This window comes from Mirounga leonina, unplaced genomic scaffold (assembly GCF_011800145.1).
Source record: "Mirounga leonina isolate KUSES-001 unplaced genomic scaffold, KU_Mleo_1.0 Mir_165, whole genome shotgun sequence".
Classification (NCBI taxonomy): Eukaryota; Metazoa; Chordata; class Mammalia; order Carnivora; family Phocidae; genus Mirounga; species Mirounga leonina.
Genome location: NW_023270415.1, coordinates 53,685,520 through 53,699,396, shown reverse-complemented (window position 1 = coordinate 53,699,396; position 13,877 = coordinate 53,685,520).

Below are 13,877 nucleotides of genomic sequence, written 5' to 3'. Positions count from 1 at the left end.
GACACAATCTCAATAGAACTTGATGACTGACAAAATAGAAGGTGAGAGTCAATGAGTTAGGATTTACTCAAAATAATGATGGCTAAGCATTATAAAAAGTCAAGGAAGGGGTCTGGTTGAGGGAAAGGCAGGGGTGAGAAAAGATGATGATTTCAGTTTTCAAACTATTGGATATTTGGAGATGGAATGACATCCAGATCGAAATATCTAAATATTACTTAAAATATTATGGAGTCCTCTCCATGGAAGGGATTGATGGAAACTTGAGAAAATTCATTCCTTATTTGTGGATTTCAGTGTTCCTTGCATTAGGCCAGAAACTGGGGATACAGAGAATGATTACATTTATACTCTCCTGAGGAAATCCCCTATCAACCCAACTAGTGGTAGAAAAAATTATGGCACAGTGAAGAAATTAATATTCAAAGCTCAATTAAAAAAGAAGAAAGGAGGAAGCTTTAGAGAGGTAATGAATGAAATGATTATCAAGGATGGCAATAAATAAGTGTGTTAAGACAAATGTGCCAGAGTGGAGGTAAATTCAGAGAAAAGATGATGGCGAAAAAAAAAGTGGCAACTTCACCTTGGGAAAACAGGAGAGACTCTGGTAATACTACACAGAGAATAAGATGGTTAAAATGTTATCCACAGACCTTCTCTATTTTGTTCATTGCAGTATTCCCAGTAGTGAATATTATGCAAATATATGAGTTGAATCTTTATGTGTTGACCTGGAAATATGACCACAGTTTTAACTGAGAAAAGCAAGAGATAGAGTATGTCACAACCATTACTAAATTCTTTAAAAAATGGATTAGGGGCTTTGTCAGGCATTTTCCACATTACAATGTTTTCCTCATCTGTGAGGCTAATGGCTTGCTAAACTGTTACTGAAAGAGCATGGTATAGTACAGGCCATTCTACTCCCACATGGTAATTTATGTATCCTACAACAAGGGGAATGAAACAGAACGTGGGACCTTCTCTAGCCTTTATATCTATCTTGCATTAAGTCATGATGCATGCATGCATGCTACTTAATTCTTACATGCATGCTACTTACTACTAATCTCTATTACAGATTAGAGGGAAACCTATTGCTCAGTGTCTCCCATGAGAAAGTCTGTGATTGGCTAACATCACCGTCAGTTATCTGGGAGTAAAGGGAAGACAATCATCTCAACAGAGAGTGAAAAGGTTGGATCTATGTTTAATTATAGAAACCTCTTTCTTGTAGCCTAGACTTTGGGAGTTGGGAGTAAGGGATGATCCTCAAATCATTGATTATGGTTTTGAGATGCTGATCCTAAAATTTTTATGAAGGACAACAAAAGTCCAAGAAAAGCCAAGGATCTCTTGAGGTAAAGGGCTGTCATAAAGGGAAATTTTCTCTATTAGATATTGAGTTTCTATAAAGATGTAATAACTAGGAGAGCAGAATATTGGTACAGAAATAAGCAAGTTGACCAAAGTAGTAGAACAGGAAACTTAGAAACAGACCAACATCTGTGGAAATGACAGATGCAGAGGTAACACTGCAGACGCTGAGAAAAGGAGGACCTACTTAATAAAGAATACTGGAAAAACTTACATTCCATGAAAAGCATTGCCTTAAAAATATTTTAAATTTTACACAAAATGTATGACTTAATTATTCCTTTAAAAAATAGAACAGATAACACTAAAATTTCTTTTGGCCACTATCCCCAGGGCCCGCATTTATGTTTCCTTTCCTTGGACAGTAATACTAGCTAACATTTGTTTGGTTTGATATGGAAATTTGGCAGGGGCACCATGAGACAAAAGGTACTACATGTCGAAGGAGATGCTGGACCATATGCAAAATTTATAAACAAATATCAAGAACAAGCTACCTGATTCTTATCCTTTCACTCACATCAATGGAACAAAAGTATTAAGAGTTAGAAATTAGGATGGGGAGGTTTATTTAGAGAATGCTGCTTATTGAGTCCTAAGGAAGAGGGCTGGAGGACACTGTCCCCTGAAGCCCAAGAAAACGGATTTGAGAAACTCAGTGTGCATCACATGTAATGCAAAGACCAGTGTGGATGGAGATCTGAGTCACACCTGAGAAATCCAATGGCAGTGGCTGACTAGCTGCTTTGACAATTTATAGAAAAGAGGTGGCTGCTGTGGGATGACACAGGACTTCCAGAAGTCCTTCCCTTGCCTGGGTAAGAAATATGTGTTTCTCAAGGACCCAATATATGCTACTTGTAAGAGAGAGCTCTTTTGAAGTCACTACCGTAATTCCTATCAGGAGAAACAGACCTCATTTGGGCTGAAGAAAGAGTAAGCCACCAGCAAGAATAGGGATGCTTTTGTCCTCATCAGAGGAATTCTTTCAGGAGATTTCTACCAAGGGTGTTTTCCAGAGAACACGCATAAGTACCAACAAGAGAAATATTCAGCTTTGAACATCTCCCAAGCCCAGCCTGCACTGATACTGGACTGCCATGACAGGACTGTCCTAGGAGGAACTTCCCTGCTCCTCATACATCTTCTCCCTTCCTCCTTGCTTTGAGCAAGAAAGGATTCAAGTAGAAGGTTAAGTGAGGAAAGTAATAAAAAACTGACCAAGTTACTTCCTCAACCACGGGCTTCCTTCCTGTCATAGAAATGAACTGAGAGAGGGGAGAGGGGGGATATTTTGGCTTTAAAGCAAGACTGAAGTTTTGACTCTCAATGTGGACTGAACGTGTTGCATATTAACCTGAGATTGTATTTTATGATTAAAGAACTGTTCGTGTTGCCTATAAGTTACCAGAAAGATCATGATTTACATCCAGGGACAGAGGAAATCGAGACCCACCAAGGAGGTATGATAGCATAGCAGGAGGAACAGACAGTATAGCTGTATGACTACGTCCCACAAGTGATGCTATTAAATGTAATGATTTAAGCCCATTTAATCCTAAAAACAATCTGGTAGGAGAGGTCCCATTATCCTCCCTTAACAGCAGAGGAGTCAGGCTCACAGAGAGGTTAAGTAACGTACCCAAGTCAACCCACACAGCGGAATTGCTTTTTTACTCTTACAACAGGACATGAAAGTAGCTTCAGGATAGAGGAAGAGTAGAAAGTTTGGAAAGTATGTGATAAAGGCTCATTTCTTCTTTCAGGGGAAGGTGGTGACTTGAGAGTAGAAAGATGGCAGAGTCACCTCCGCGTGAAAGAGTGGACTACTCCCACTTTTAGTTTCCTATAAAATCAAGTAAGGCACAAAGAGGATTACTGTTTCCTTGGAAATTAGCCAAAAACGCAAGAGGAGGTATATATGCCAAGTTCTGTTTCTGGGCTTTCTAATCCGTTCTATCAAATTATTCACCTATTCCCACATTATACTGTGCCTTTAATTACCACAGCTTTAGAGATGTTTTCTGATCAGGTGGGGCGATTTTAATCTCTTTGATCTTCTTTTTCTAACTTGGTACGGTTGTTATTGTATATTTACACTTCCATATTAATTTTAGAATTAAGTTGCCATGGTCCATTAAAAACCCTGGTGGATTCTACCTATCTGGGAACAGATATCATTTCTATTAGTACTTCTTGATTGATGTTCAGTATAGTCTTAATAGTTTTTCCCATAAAGGTCTTGCAAATTTCTGGATCAATTGATTACTAGGTTTTTACAGTTTTAGGAGATATCTTCTAATACATTATGTTGGTGATGGAAGAACTATTGACTTTAATTTTGATATTATATCCCACATTTTATATAGTACTTTATATCTTACTTGGTTATCTAAGTGACTATCTTAGTAGTAATAGTGGTCTATCACGGCTCTCTCCGTTTATCTATAGAGATATATTCATTGGTGTAAAGAAGAGAAATGTGAAAATAGCTTTTTATCACAGCAAAGATGTGGAAAGTCCCCTTTTTTCAGTTTGATAAATTCTAAACAGTGGGTCAGTATTTTAATATTATTAATATTTTTCCTATTTTATTTTATTTATTCAGACATATATGGGAAATGTGAAATAAATATTCGCTAAGTTTCTGGCATTAGCCACTTACTGGGCTGGACCTGTTGTATATATGAGCTCAAAATCCTCACACTAATCCCATAAATTAAGTATCGCTCTCCACATTTTACAACTGTAGAAAGTGAATTTTAAATAATTTAATTGATATGACCCATTGATTTGGTATAGCTGAGCTAATTGTCCTTACTTTTACTGAAATAAAGAAAAAAAATGAAGTAAAAAAGATTTATATTAAAAATAAATGTAGCATATGAATTGGATTTTTCAGAAGAATCTCTCAGATTTAATTTTGTAGTTTTTCTCACATATTTAACATATGATTCGTTTAACCAAAGAGAATGTATTTAGACACAGAGACCATGCTTACTGAGTAAAATAAAGAGTACCGTGGTTCCAGGGGGAAAAAATCATGTAATGGGCCTGGACCAACATTCCCTAGAAAGCTGCCTCTTAGACCAATGATGGAATCAATTTGGTTCAAGGACTAATGCCGCTCACATTAAATGCATGCCTACCCCGGTTCTCGAGAAGAGCTGAATACAGGCACATTGCGACAGGCTGGCGAATGCCTGCTCAGTGGTCATCCTCTCCTTCCTTCCAGAGCCCTGGTGCAAGGGTCCTGCTGACCAAGCTCATTTCCAGCCTGCTTGCAGACAGGAGAATGAAAAGAAAGTCATTGGGTGGGGCTTGCGGGCAGCTCACGGTGCTTTCCCGCTTCCTCCTGCTCCTAGTCCGGAGCTCTTATGGGGTGGCTGGACCACGGGCGGAAAGCTAGGTCGGTCTCAGGAAAATCGACAACGGAAACACACACTAAGATCTCCAGAGCGGAAAGAGAGATGAAATACGGGGCCCCGTGACAGCAGAGCTGCCGTGTGAGCCGCAGACCACCTAGCTCTGGACGTCTAGAATGTGCATGCCGCTGTCATTCTGATTCCTGCCAGAGCAGCTGAATATCCTGACACAAATTTAAAAAAAGCTACTGTGAGACAAGTGTTGTATATATTTGTATAGATACCGTATGTATCTCACACACACACACACACACATCCAATTCTATATTGCCCTTGAGGTCGTTACCTTGGACAAACTTGGCATAGTTACTCTATTGTAATTGCTGTGGGATATTTGCTGTGCTGATTTGGCGAGAGCCAGCCCAAGTTGTTGGTCATGCCAACAGCAATACTCATAGAAGAAGAAGGAAGGCGAGGGAGGTGGAGAAGAGACAAAGAAAGTAATTTTATTTTCCATGTGTGCGGCCTTGAGGGGGTGGATGTTGGCAGGGTAAGGAATCACATTTGTTCAGTGGAAAACTGAAGATTGCCGATTCTCTTCTCTTTTGAATAAGTGAGCTAGAAATTTCATATTAAACTTTGATAGAAGTGAAAACTAAGGGGGAGAAATCAGCATTTAAATAAGGACTAATGTTGAACCAAATCTTCGGCTGGTAACACTTTATTTTGTAAGGGTCATATTAAAACTACCTTCCATCCTTCTTGCATCTGTCAGGCTACATTTCACTTGGATTATATCAGTACAATTATATCTTTAATAAAAACCTCCTTCAAAGAAAATTGCATCTAATTAGGAAAGAAGTGAAGGAGTTATGTTACACTTGGGTGATATGCAGCCACTTCACTTGGGAGAGTGTGAAAATCGTTTCTCCAGATGGCAGCTTCCTGCTTAGCTGAGCTTATGATCCCCAGCGGTAAGGCTTTTTTTTTTCTTCTTTCTGAAGCCCATTTACTTTCCTGTACATGTGTGTAATTAATTTTTTAATTATATGACTTGGCAAAAACAAAGTCAAACGCCAATAAATTATATATAAAAAAATGAAAAAGGCATTAGTGATCTCCTTTGAGAAGCATTTTGAAAGCAAAATATCCTGTTGATGATCTTCACCTGCTTGTAGGATGATAAGTGATGATTAGCTACACTAAAAACATAGTTCCATATAATACAATTTGCAAATTTAGCAGAGCTTAAAGGTTGATGGAAATGATATATCAGGTCTCCTAAGCCTTAATGTGCAATTTTCTTAAGTTAATAGGCAATAGATACCTTCCATGCATGTAAGAGAAATAACATATTGGTAGTTTTAAAAGTATTGCCTTATTATTAGCTTTTTAAAAAATAACCATTAAATGGCAGGAATTATGCTGTGTGCTAGGATAACCATATTGAGCCAAACAGAGGTTCCTGGCCTCAAATGGACAAGATAGACAATCATATGATCATATATTTATAGTCCTATTACCCTTCGAAACAAAGTGCAGGCAGTTATGAGAGCATGTCTTGGAAAGAACTGATATATTGCAAGGGGTCAGAGAAGACTTCATTTTAGGAGTAATAATGAAATGAAATCTCCAGAATGACTGGAAGTTAACTGGGCAAAAGTGAGGAAGAACAGAAAGGAGGTCAATGTGTCTGAATGTCAGAGAGCAAAGAGGAGAATGATCTAGGATAAGACTGGAGAGATCATTAAGGCCCTTTAGATCTTGTTTAGGATTCTGGTCTTTTTTTTTTTTTTTAAAGATTTTATTTATTTATTTGACAGAGAGAGAGAGAGACAGCGAGAGAGGGAACATAAGCAGGGGGAGTGGCAGAGGGAGAAGCAGGCTTCCCAACAAGCAGGAGCCCTATGCGGGGCTCGATCCCAGGACCCTGGAATCATGACCTGAGACGAAGGCAGATGCTTAACGACTGAGTCACCCAGGCGCCCCTAAGATTCTGGTCTTTTTAAAAAGATTTTATTTATTTGAAAGACAGAGAGAGTGAGAGAGAGCACAAGCCGGGGGAGGGCCAGAGGCAGAGGGAGAAGAAGACTCCCCACTGAGCAGGGAGTCTGATGAGGGCTTGCTCCCAGGATCTCTGGAGCATGACCTGAGCTGAAGGCAGACACTTAACTGACTGAGCCACCCAGGCACCCCAGGATTCTGGTCTTTATTCTAGGAACACAGAAAAGTCTTCAATATTTTAACCAGGAAAGTGACATAATAAGATTTACATTATAAATGAGTACCATAGTTATAGTGTAGACCCTGCACTATAAAGAAATGAATGGAAGAGGTTAAACATAGACCTAGTAAAAACATTGAGGACATTGATATAATCCCTGAGAATTAAAGGAAATTAATCCCCAATATTACATTTTATTCAGACAGACCTCCTGTCTCCCTAGATATAAAATAAAGCTGTATATGTGTAGATACACTATGGTGTAGAGTCTAGTCTGGATATAATGAAAGGAACTACAGGAAAACAGTAGTGTATCCATAAAGGATGATGATTAGACCTCACAACAAATTTCTCATCAGCAACACAGAGGTGTGAAGATAGTGGGATATTTTTTAAATTGCTGAACCAAAATAGTTATTAATGTAGAGTTCTATAAGATGTTGAGCTATTGTTCACGAATGTGTGTGAACTAACGGTATTTCCAGATATACAATGATGAGAAATTTTCCTACTCACATGCACTTACTAAAAGAAATACTAAATAGCATATATACAGGGAGAAAGAATGAGGCAGGAGTAGAGTTGCATGCTAAAAGCAACAACAAACAAAGAAATCGAGTCAGGTACAAGTAAACCTAAATAGCATAAAAAGTAATATTTTTCATTTTATAAAACAAGATAATACACATTTTTAAGACCGAGAGGGGTGATCATATTTACAGCATTTTAAGGTCCTTTTTATAAAGGAGGACAATATAACTAGACAAAGTTAAGACATGGGTAAGTGAAGTTTATGTGTTATAAATTAAAGGCTCACCACTAAAACAGCAGAAATAACATGGATAATTTCCCAAATGATTTTAAAGCAAAGGGAGGAAAAACAAACCTTAACAAATCCAACAAAAAGTAGAAAAGAAGACCAAAAAAAACCACCAAAAAACAACCCCCCCCCCAAAACCCAACCTTAGTATATAGGCAGCACAAGATAAGAAATAAATTTAAATACATAATCACAAAATATATAAATGGAAGATGATACACACATCATCAAACATCTTCTGTCACTATTCCTCCTTCTACCTAAACTCACATGATAATTTAACATTGGAATGGGTGGTTTTCATGGGAACCCAGGCTCAACTTTGTGGAGCTTGCATTTCCTTTTTTAGAGAATGAATTTAGGAAGCCTTAGGTATGCCTCTGGTTAAGAGGCTTTTGTACTTCATGGGCAAAGAGGGAAATGTATTTTTTTGCTTAGAGTTTAGATTTAAATGGGATTATATCAATTCCCTATAAATCATGCTCTAAAATATATGGGCATAAGTTCACAATTGCTTATCCTTAGTGAAAACTCTCTGCAGAACAGATATAACTGACCTGATCCTACAGCTAGTCTTTCTAAATATACCAGAGTGGAGGCAGCAGGCAAGACTCTGCATGTCCCCTAAGGATCTACATCTGCTACACGTGCTCCAGTAGCAGATGGAAGAGCGTGCAGAGATCCTTACTGGCTTCGTAGCACCTTTGTTTACAAACTGTACTTCCTATTCATCTGCAATCTAATCAGTTAGTAAGTTCATAAAGCCCCAGAGTGCCTGATCATTTACATGGCCCCATTTTTTGAAGTAAGAGAGCCCAATTCTCTTCTGGCTCACTGTAGGTTAAATGAAACCAATATTGCTACCCAGGCTCGAACTGACTTGGCTGGGTTTCAGTACCTTATCTGAAGTATCTTCATGTCTGAACACAAGAGAGGGCAGTTACCTCTGGGACTCAAGTTAGGTGGTAAAAACTGGTACAACCATGTCATCTCTTCTTGTTAGTGTAAATTTAATGGAAAAAGAATAGTTGTTTTTCTGAACGATGCTTAGTTCTCGATCTGGTAGTTGTGTGTCTGTTGTACATCTAAGTCTTACTTGCCCCAGGTAGATGTAACACTGCTGTTCACGCTACCGCACGTGGAGAATTCCCACCACAGAAGCATCAGCAGTGAAGGTAATCTGTGCACTAATTTCTCTTTGTGACCCTAAGGATCCTAAAAATTGGAGTAAAAAAAGAATATCCAGGACAGGGATATCAGTCAGGCAAATTCCAGGGAGCAGGACTTGAATAGTGTAAACCCAGGTTAAAGCAGATTTTAAAATGCCAGGTGTGGGAGCAGGTGTTGCTAGGTCATCAACGTCAGAGCAAGTCTTACAGCAAGATGGTCTTAAGGTAGAACTAAAGACCTAACCTCTCCCACCTGCCTCCAACCAAGACAGGGCTAGGGAAGCCTCATAATGGGATTATTTCAGGGACAAATGGACTCTGGGAATACAAAGCAAATGTAGAATATGTCCAGAATATTATTTTAGATGTGGTTTTCTCTAATGTTCTATAGAGGGAATTTCAATATTTTATACAATACTGTGCTTTTTTTCATAGCACTGAGATACAGAGTTACTAGATGAATTTTTTCCTGAGGAGTTAGGAATGAGTCATAAAAGAAATGACTTCTGTTTGACTTTCAAGTATTTCTAGCACCAAGCGTTAGCAGTAAGTGAAAGCCTTCTACTATCTTCAATGAGTGGGAATGTGTCAGATGCCTATGGCTTTTAGATTAACTAGAATCAATTTAAATTTAGTATGTTTCAGCACATATGAAGCAAGTTTACTCAGAAACTATCAAGCAGGTGTCAAGGTGTTATCTGAAAGTCAGAAAATCCACTCTGCTGCAGAAATAAATACAGGTGAGGGAGGGGTGCCTGGCTGGCTCAGTCGGGAGAGCATGTGACTCTTGATCTCAGGGTTGTACATTCAAGCTCCATGTTGGGCGTGGAGCCTACTTGAAAAGAGAAAGAAAGAAGAAAGAAAGAGAGAGAAAGAAGAAAGAAAGAAAGAAAGAAAGAAAGAAAAAAAGAAAGAAAGAAAGAAAGAAAGAAAGAGGAAGGAAGGAAGGAAGGAAGAAAGGAAAGAAGGAAGGAAGGGAAAGACAGGTGAACCACTTCCCTCCTGTATCTCTTTTTTTTTTAAAGATTTATTTTTTAGAGAGAGAGAGTGTGTATACAGGGGGAGAGGAGGGGCAGAGGGAGAGGGAGAGTCTTAAGCAGACTCTGCTGAGTGCAGAGCCCAATACAGGGCTTGATCTCATGACCCTAAGACCAGGGCCCCAGCCAAAACCAAGAGTCCGATGCTTAATGGACTGTGCTACCCAGGTGCCCCCCTCCTATATCTCTTCAAAACAAATTTATTTCATTGAACATCTTACGCATTCAGCCTTGAATGAGAGAACACAGAATGTCTTAACTGAAAAGGAAAAAAAATAAAAGACAAAAGAAAAAACTAATGAGGTCAGCTAAGCTAACCTTTAGTTTTTCAAAGGAGGAAACCAAGACCCAGAAGATAAGTGTTTCTCTTGAGGTCACACAAAAAGCAAGTTGCCTAAATACTGGTCTCATGGCAACCACTCCAGTGGTCATTTATATATATATTTTTGTATTTTTATTTTTTAAAGATTTTATTTATTTATTTGAGAGAAAGAGAGAAACAGCATGAGTAGGCGGAGGGGGAGGGGCAGATGGAGAAGCAGACTCCCTGCTAGCTGGGAGCTCGACTGGGCAGGGCTCCATCCCAGGATCCTGAAATCAGGACCTGAGCCAAACTGAGCTGCTTAACTGACTGAACCACCCAGGCGCCCCACTCCAGTGGTCTTTTAGCCATAAAATAATCCTCCCGGTTTTGCAGTTTCCTCTCCACCCATGCTGAGGGCGTAAATTCCCCCCAAAAGGGAATTGCTGTGATCTTTTCTTTGCTTCAGAAATGTGTTCTAGGTTTCTTCTCCCACTTACCCCTTCATCTCACATTCCCTTCTACAGATTTCTAGGAATCTGTCTGGTTGCTTGATAACGAGATGCAGTTTATCTGCCCAGTCCCTGTGGGAAGATGACTCGGTTGGATGGCCTGCCCTGGCTTTGCCTTAGGTATTCCTCTAAAGCCCCTGTGCCCCTCACCCCTTGGACTCTCCCATCTCAGCCTCATCATCCGTGTCTGCACTGACATAACGGACACAGCACTCTGCCCCGGAGCCTGCCCCTTCTCAAGACCTTGAATTTTGAGCCTGTTCCTAGACTCAGCACAGCCTAAAGTCTTGGAATAGTCCGGGAAGTCTTAGCCATCTCCATGTTAGTAATCGCTGGGCCATCTAAAGCATCTATTCTTTCCTTAGCAGAATAGTAATACAAGTTCTCTGTAGAAAATTTAGAATATGAAGAATTTCAAAAAGAAGCAAAAGCCATTCATATTTTTACCATCCAATTGTAAACATTTTGGGTTCATTCACTCATCCATGTTTCCAGTTTTTTGTTATGAATTATGTTGTTATGATCATTGGACTGTAAGTATTTGTATCAAAATACAGTATGTTTTTATTTCTCCTGCATAAATACATAGTAGTGTAATTTCTCATTGTATGGCGAGGGTATATTTAGCTGCATAAAAATATACAAAGCTGTTTTCCTCAGTGGTTATACCACCTTGTGTTCCTACTATCAAAGTCTGAGAGTTCCGGTGGCTCTCCATCCTCACCAACAGAGGTCTTTGCCCAGAAAGACTAACTTGACCGTACCTTGCTGTTATATGGTGTCCTCACTTTTATTTTTTGTTCTTTTGTTTTTTAAGATTTTATTTATTTATTTGAGAGAATGAGATAGAGAGAGAGAGCACATGAGAAGGGGGAGGGTCAGAGGGAGAAGCAGACTCCCTGCCGAGCAGGGAGTCTGATGCAGGACTCCATCCTGGGACTCCAGGATCATGACCTGAGCCGAAGGCAGTCGCTTAACCACCTGAGCCACCCAGGTGCCCTGGTGTCCTCACTTTTAAATCAAGATTAAGTATCAATATTTCAAACAGACTTGCAGTAACAATACTACTCAAGAAATACAAGCACCAACGTTTTAGACCGGAGTCACCTTATTCCGTTACATTCTTATTAAGATCATTCCCCAAATTATGCCGCCACAGTATCAGTATAGAACAGAGTTCTCAGAGGAACTTGCAGAAGTTCTGATGTAACTGCAGGAGTAATGCCCACTAAATGGGTGATTAGAATTGGGGAGCTCCTTGGATTGTCCACTTAGATGTGGGGGTCTGGGTTAAATACGTCAGTGCATTTTTCTCCATCCTATAATTTCTTAATTATTAAACAGGACCAACTAATGATAATCTGCATTATTTTGTCTGATATCTTGACATGATAGCATCTTACCTTCTCCCTATATCAAGTGAATGTGTAGGATATGTGTGATCATATTTGTCTGAGCTACTTCCGCTAGACATAGAAGATGTAAGCCGGGGTGTCAGGCAGAGTACAAGAGCTCTCCAAAAGCTAAGATGAGATCTGCAAAGTGAAATTATTTAAATAGGGGATAAATGTTGCACTGGCAGTCTCTTTAAGCTCATCTTCTTGCGCCGTGGGTCGCTATGATGATGAGAGGGGGGATGCTTACATAGAAGAATATTATTCAATATTTCATTGAAATATTTAATGTGTGTGTGTGTACATGGGCATGTTAAAATAAGCCTTGGTCAAAATATGTATCCTTTGGAGCTAGGCTTGAGAGAACTATGACTTTGTTCTTATTATCTGGGCAGGCATGAACTCAATAAAGTATTCCAGAGTTCTTAAGCCAAACTGGTCTCTCTGCCCTTATATGAATCTCAGGACTCTAAAAGGGTATGACTATAAAAGAGAGAAGAGTCTTGACACCAGTAAAATTTTTTCCTCCAAGTTGCTGTATTCTTGCCAAGTTTTCTTCTTAGGGAGTTTTAAAATCTTTTATAGTTTTTCATTCAGTTTGATTTTTTAAGACCTGGAGACGTCCAAGTGTTTTACTTATCAAGGTTAATCTAAGTGCAACTGAATCTTTGGCAACATCAGAACCTGGAAGCAGTGTGGGAGTGAGATGGAGTCCAGTCACATCGTGCCTCGCAACCCAGACATCGCTGCCCCTGCTCCGAACAGTGGGAGTGAAGCTGTGACGCCAGCTGCCTGGTTTTGGAAGCAAGAAAGGAGAATTTTGAATTCACTGTGGTGAAACTTAAAGCTTTCATGCGAAAATCCTCCTCTCCTCCTGCTCCTTTCCCTTTTTAGGAAGCTTGTGGCTGACCACCTGGTGCTCTGAATCATTAATTCATGGAAGACATTCTGTCAGGAATAACACATAACAGGCAGCCTGGCAACTGCCATCAAAATCCTTCCAGCTCCCCATTCACTTTAATTCACTTCAGTAATTATTTATCGTACACCTACTATCATGCCCAGCCTGGTGCTAGGCAATGAGTCTTTCAAGGGAAGAGAGCATAAAATTCTTTCCCTGGAGATTAAAAAATTTCTTTAATGTTGTATTTATTTTAAGAAGAGCAGATGAAATACTCCGTGAAACAGAAAGGTTTCTTAAATTTACCTAAGTGTCAAAGCAATACAGAGGTAATAAAATGAAAAAAATGTATTAGCGTCAGTGCTTAAGTTCGTAGGAAGGGAGAGGAGCTACACACGTATAGGGTGCCTTTCATGAGTCATCTCATTTAATTCTTTTTTTTTTTTTAAGATTTTATTTATTTATTTGTGAGAGAGAATGAGAGAGAGAGACCACGAGAGGGAGGAGGATCAGAGGGAGAAGCAGACTCCCCGCCGAGCAGGGAGCCCGATGCGGGACTCGATCCAGGGACTCCAGGATCATGACCTGAGCCGAAGGCAGTCGCTTAACCGACTGAGCCACCCAGGCGCCCCTCATTTAATTCTTAAAGCTACCTTAGGAGAAAGATAGGAAAAGCCCCACATTAAACATGGGGAAATAGAGGCTTGGGGTAAGACTGGTTAACTAGGGCACCTGGGTGACTCAGTCGGTTAAGCGACTGCCTTCGGCTCAGGTCAT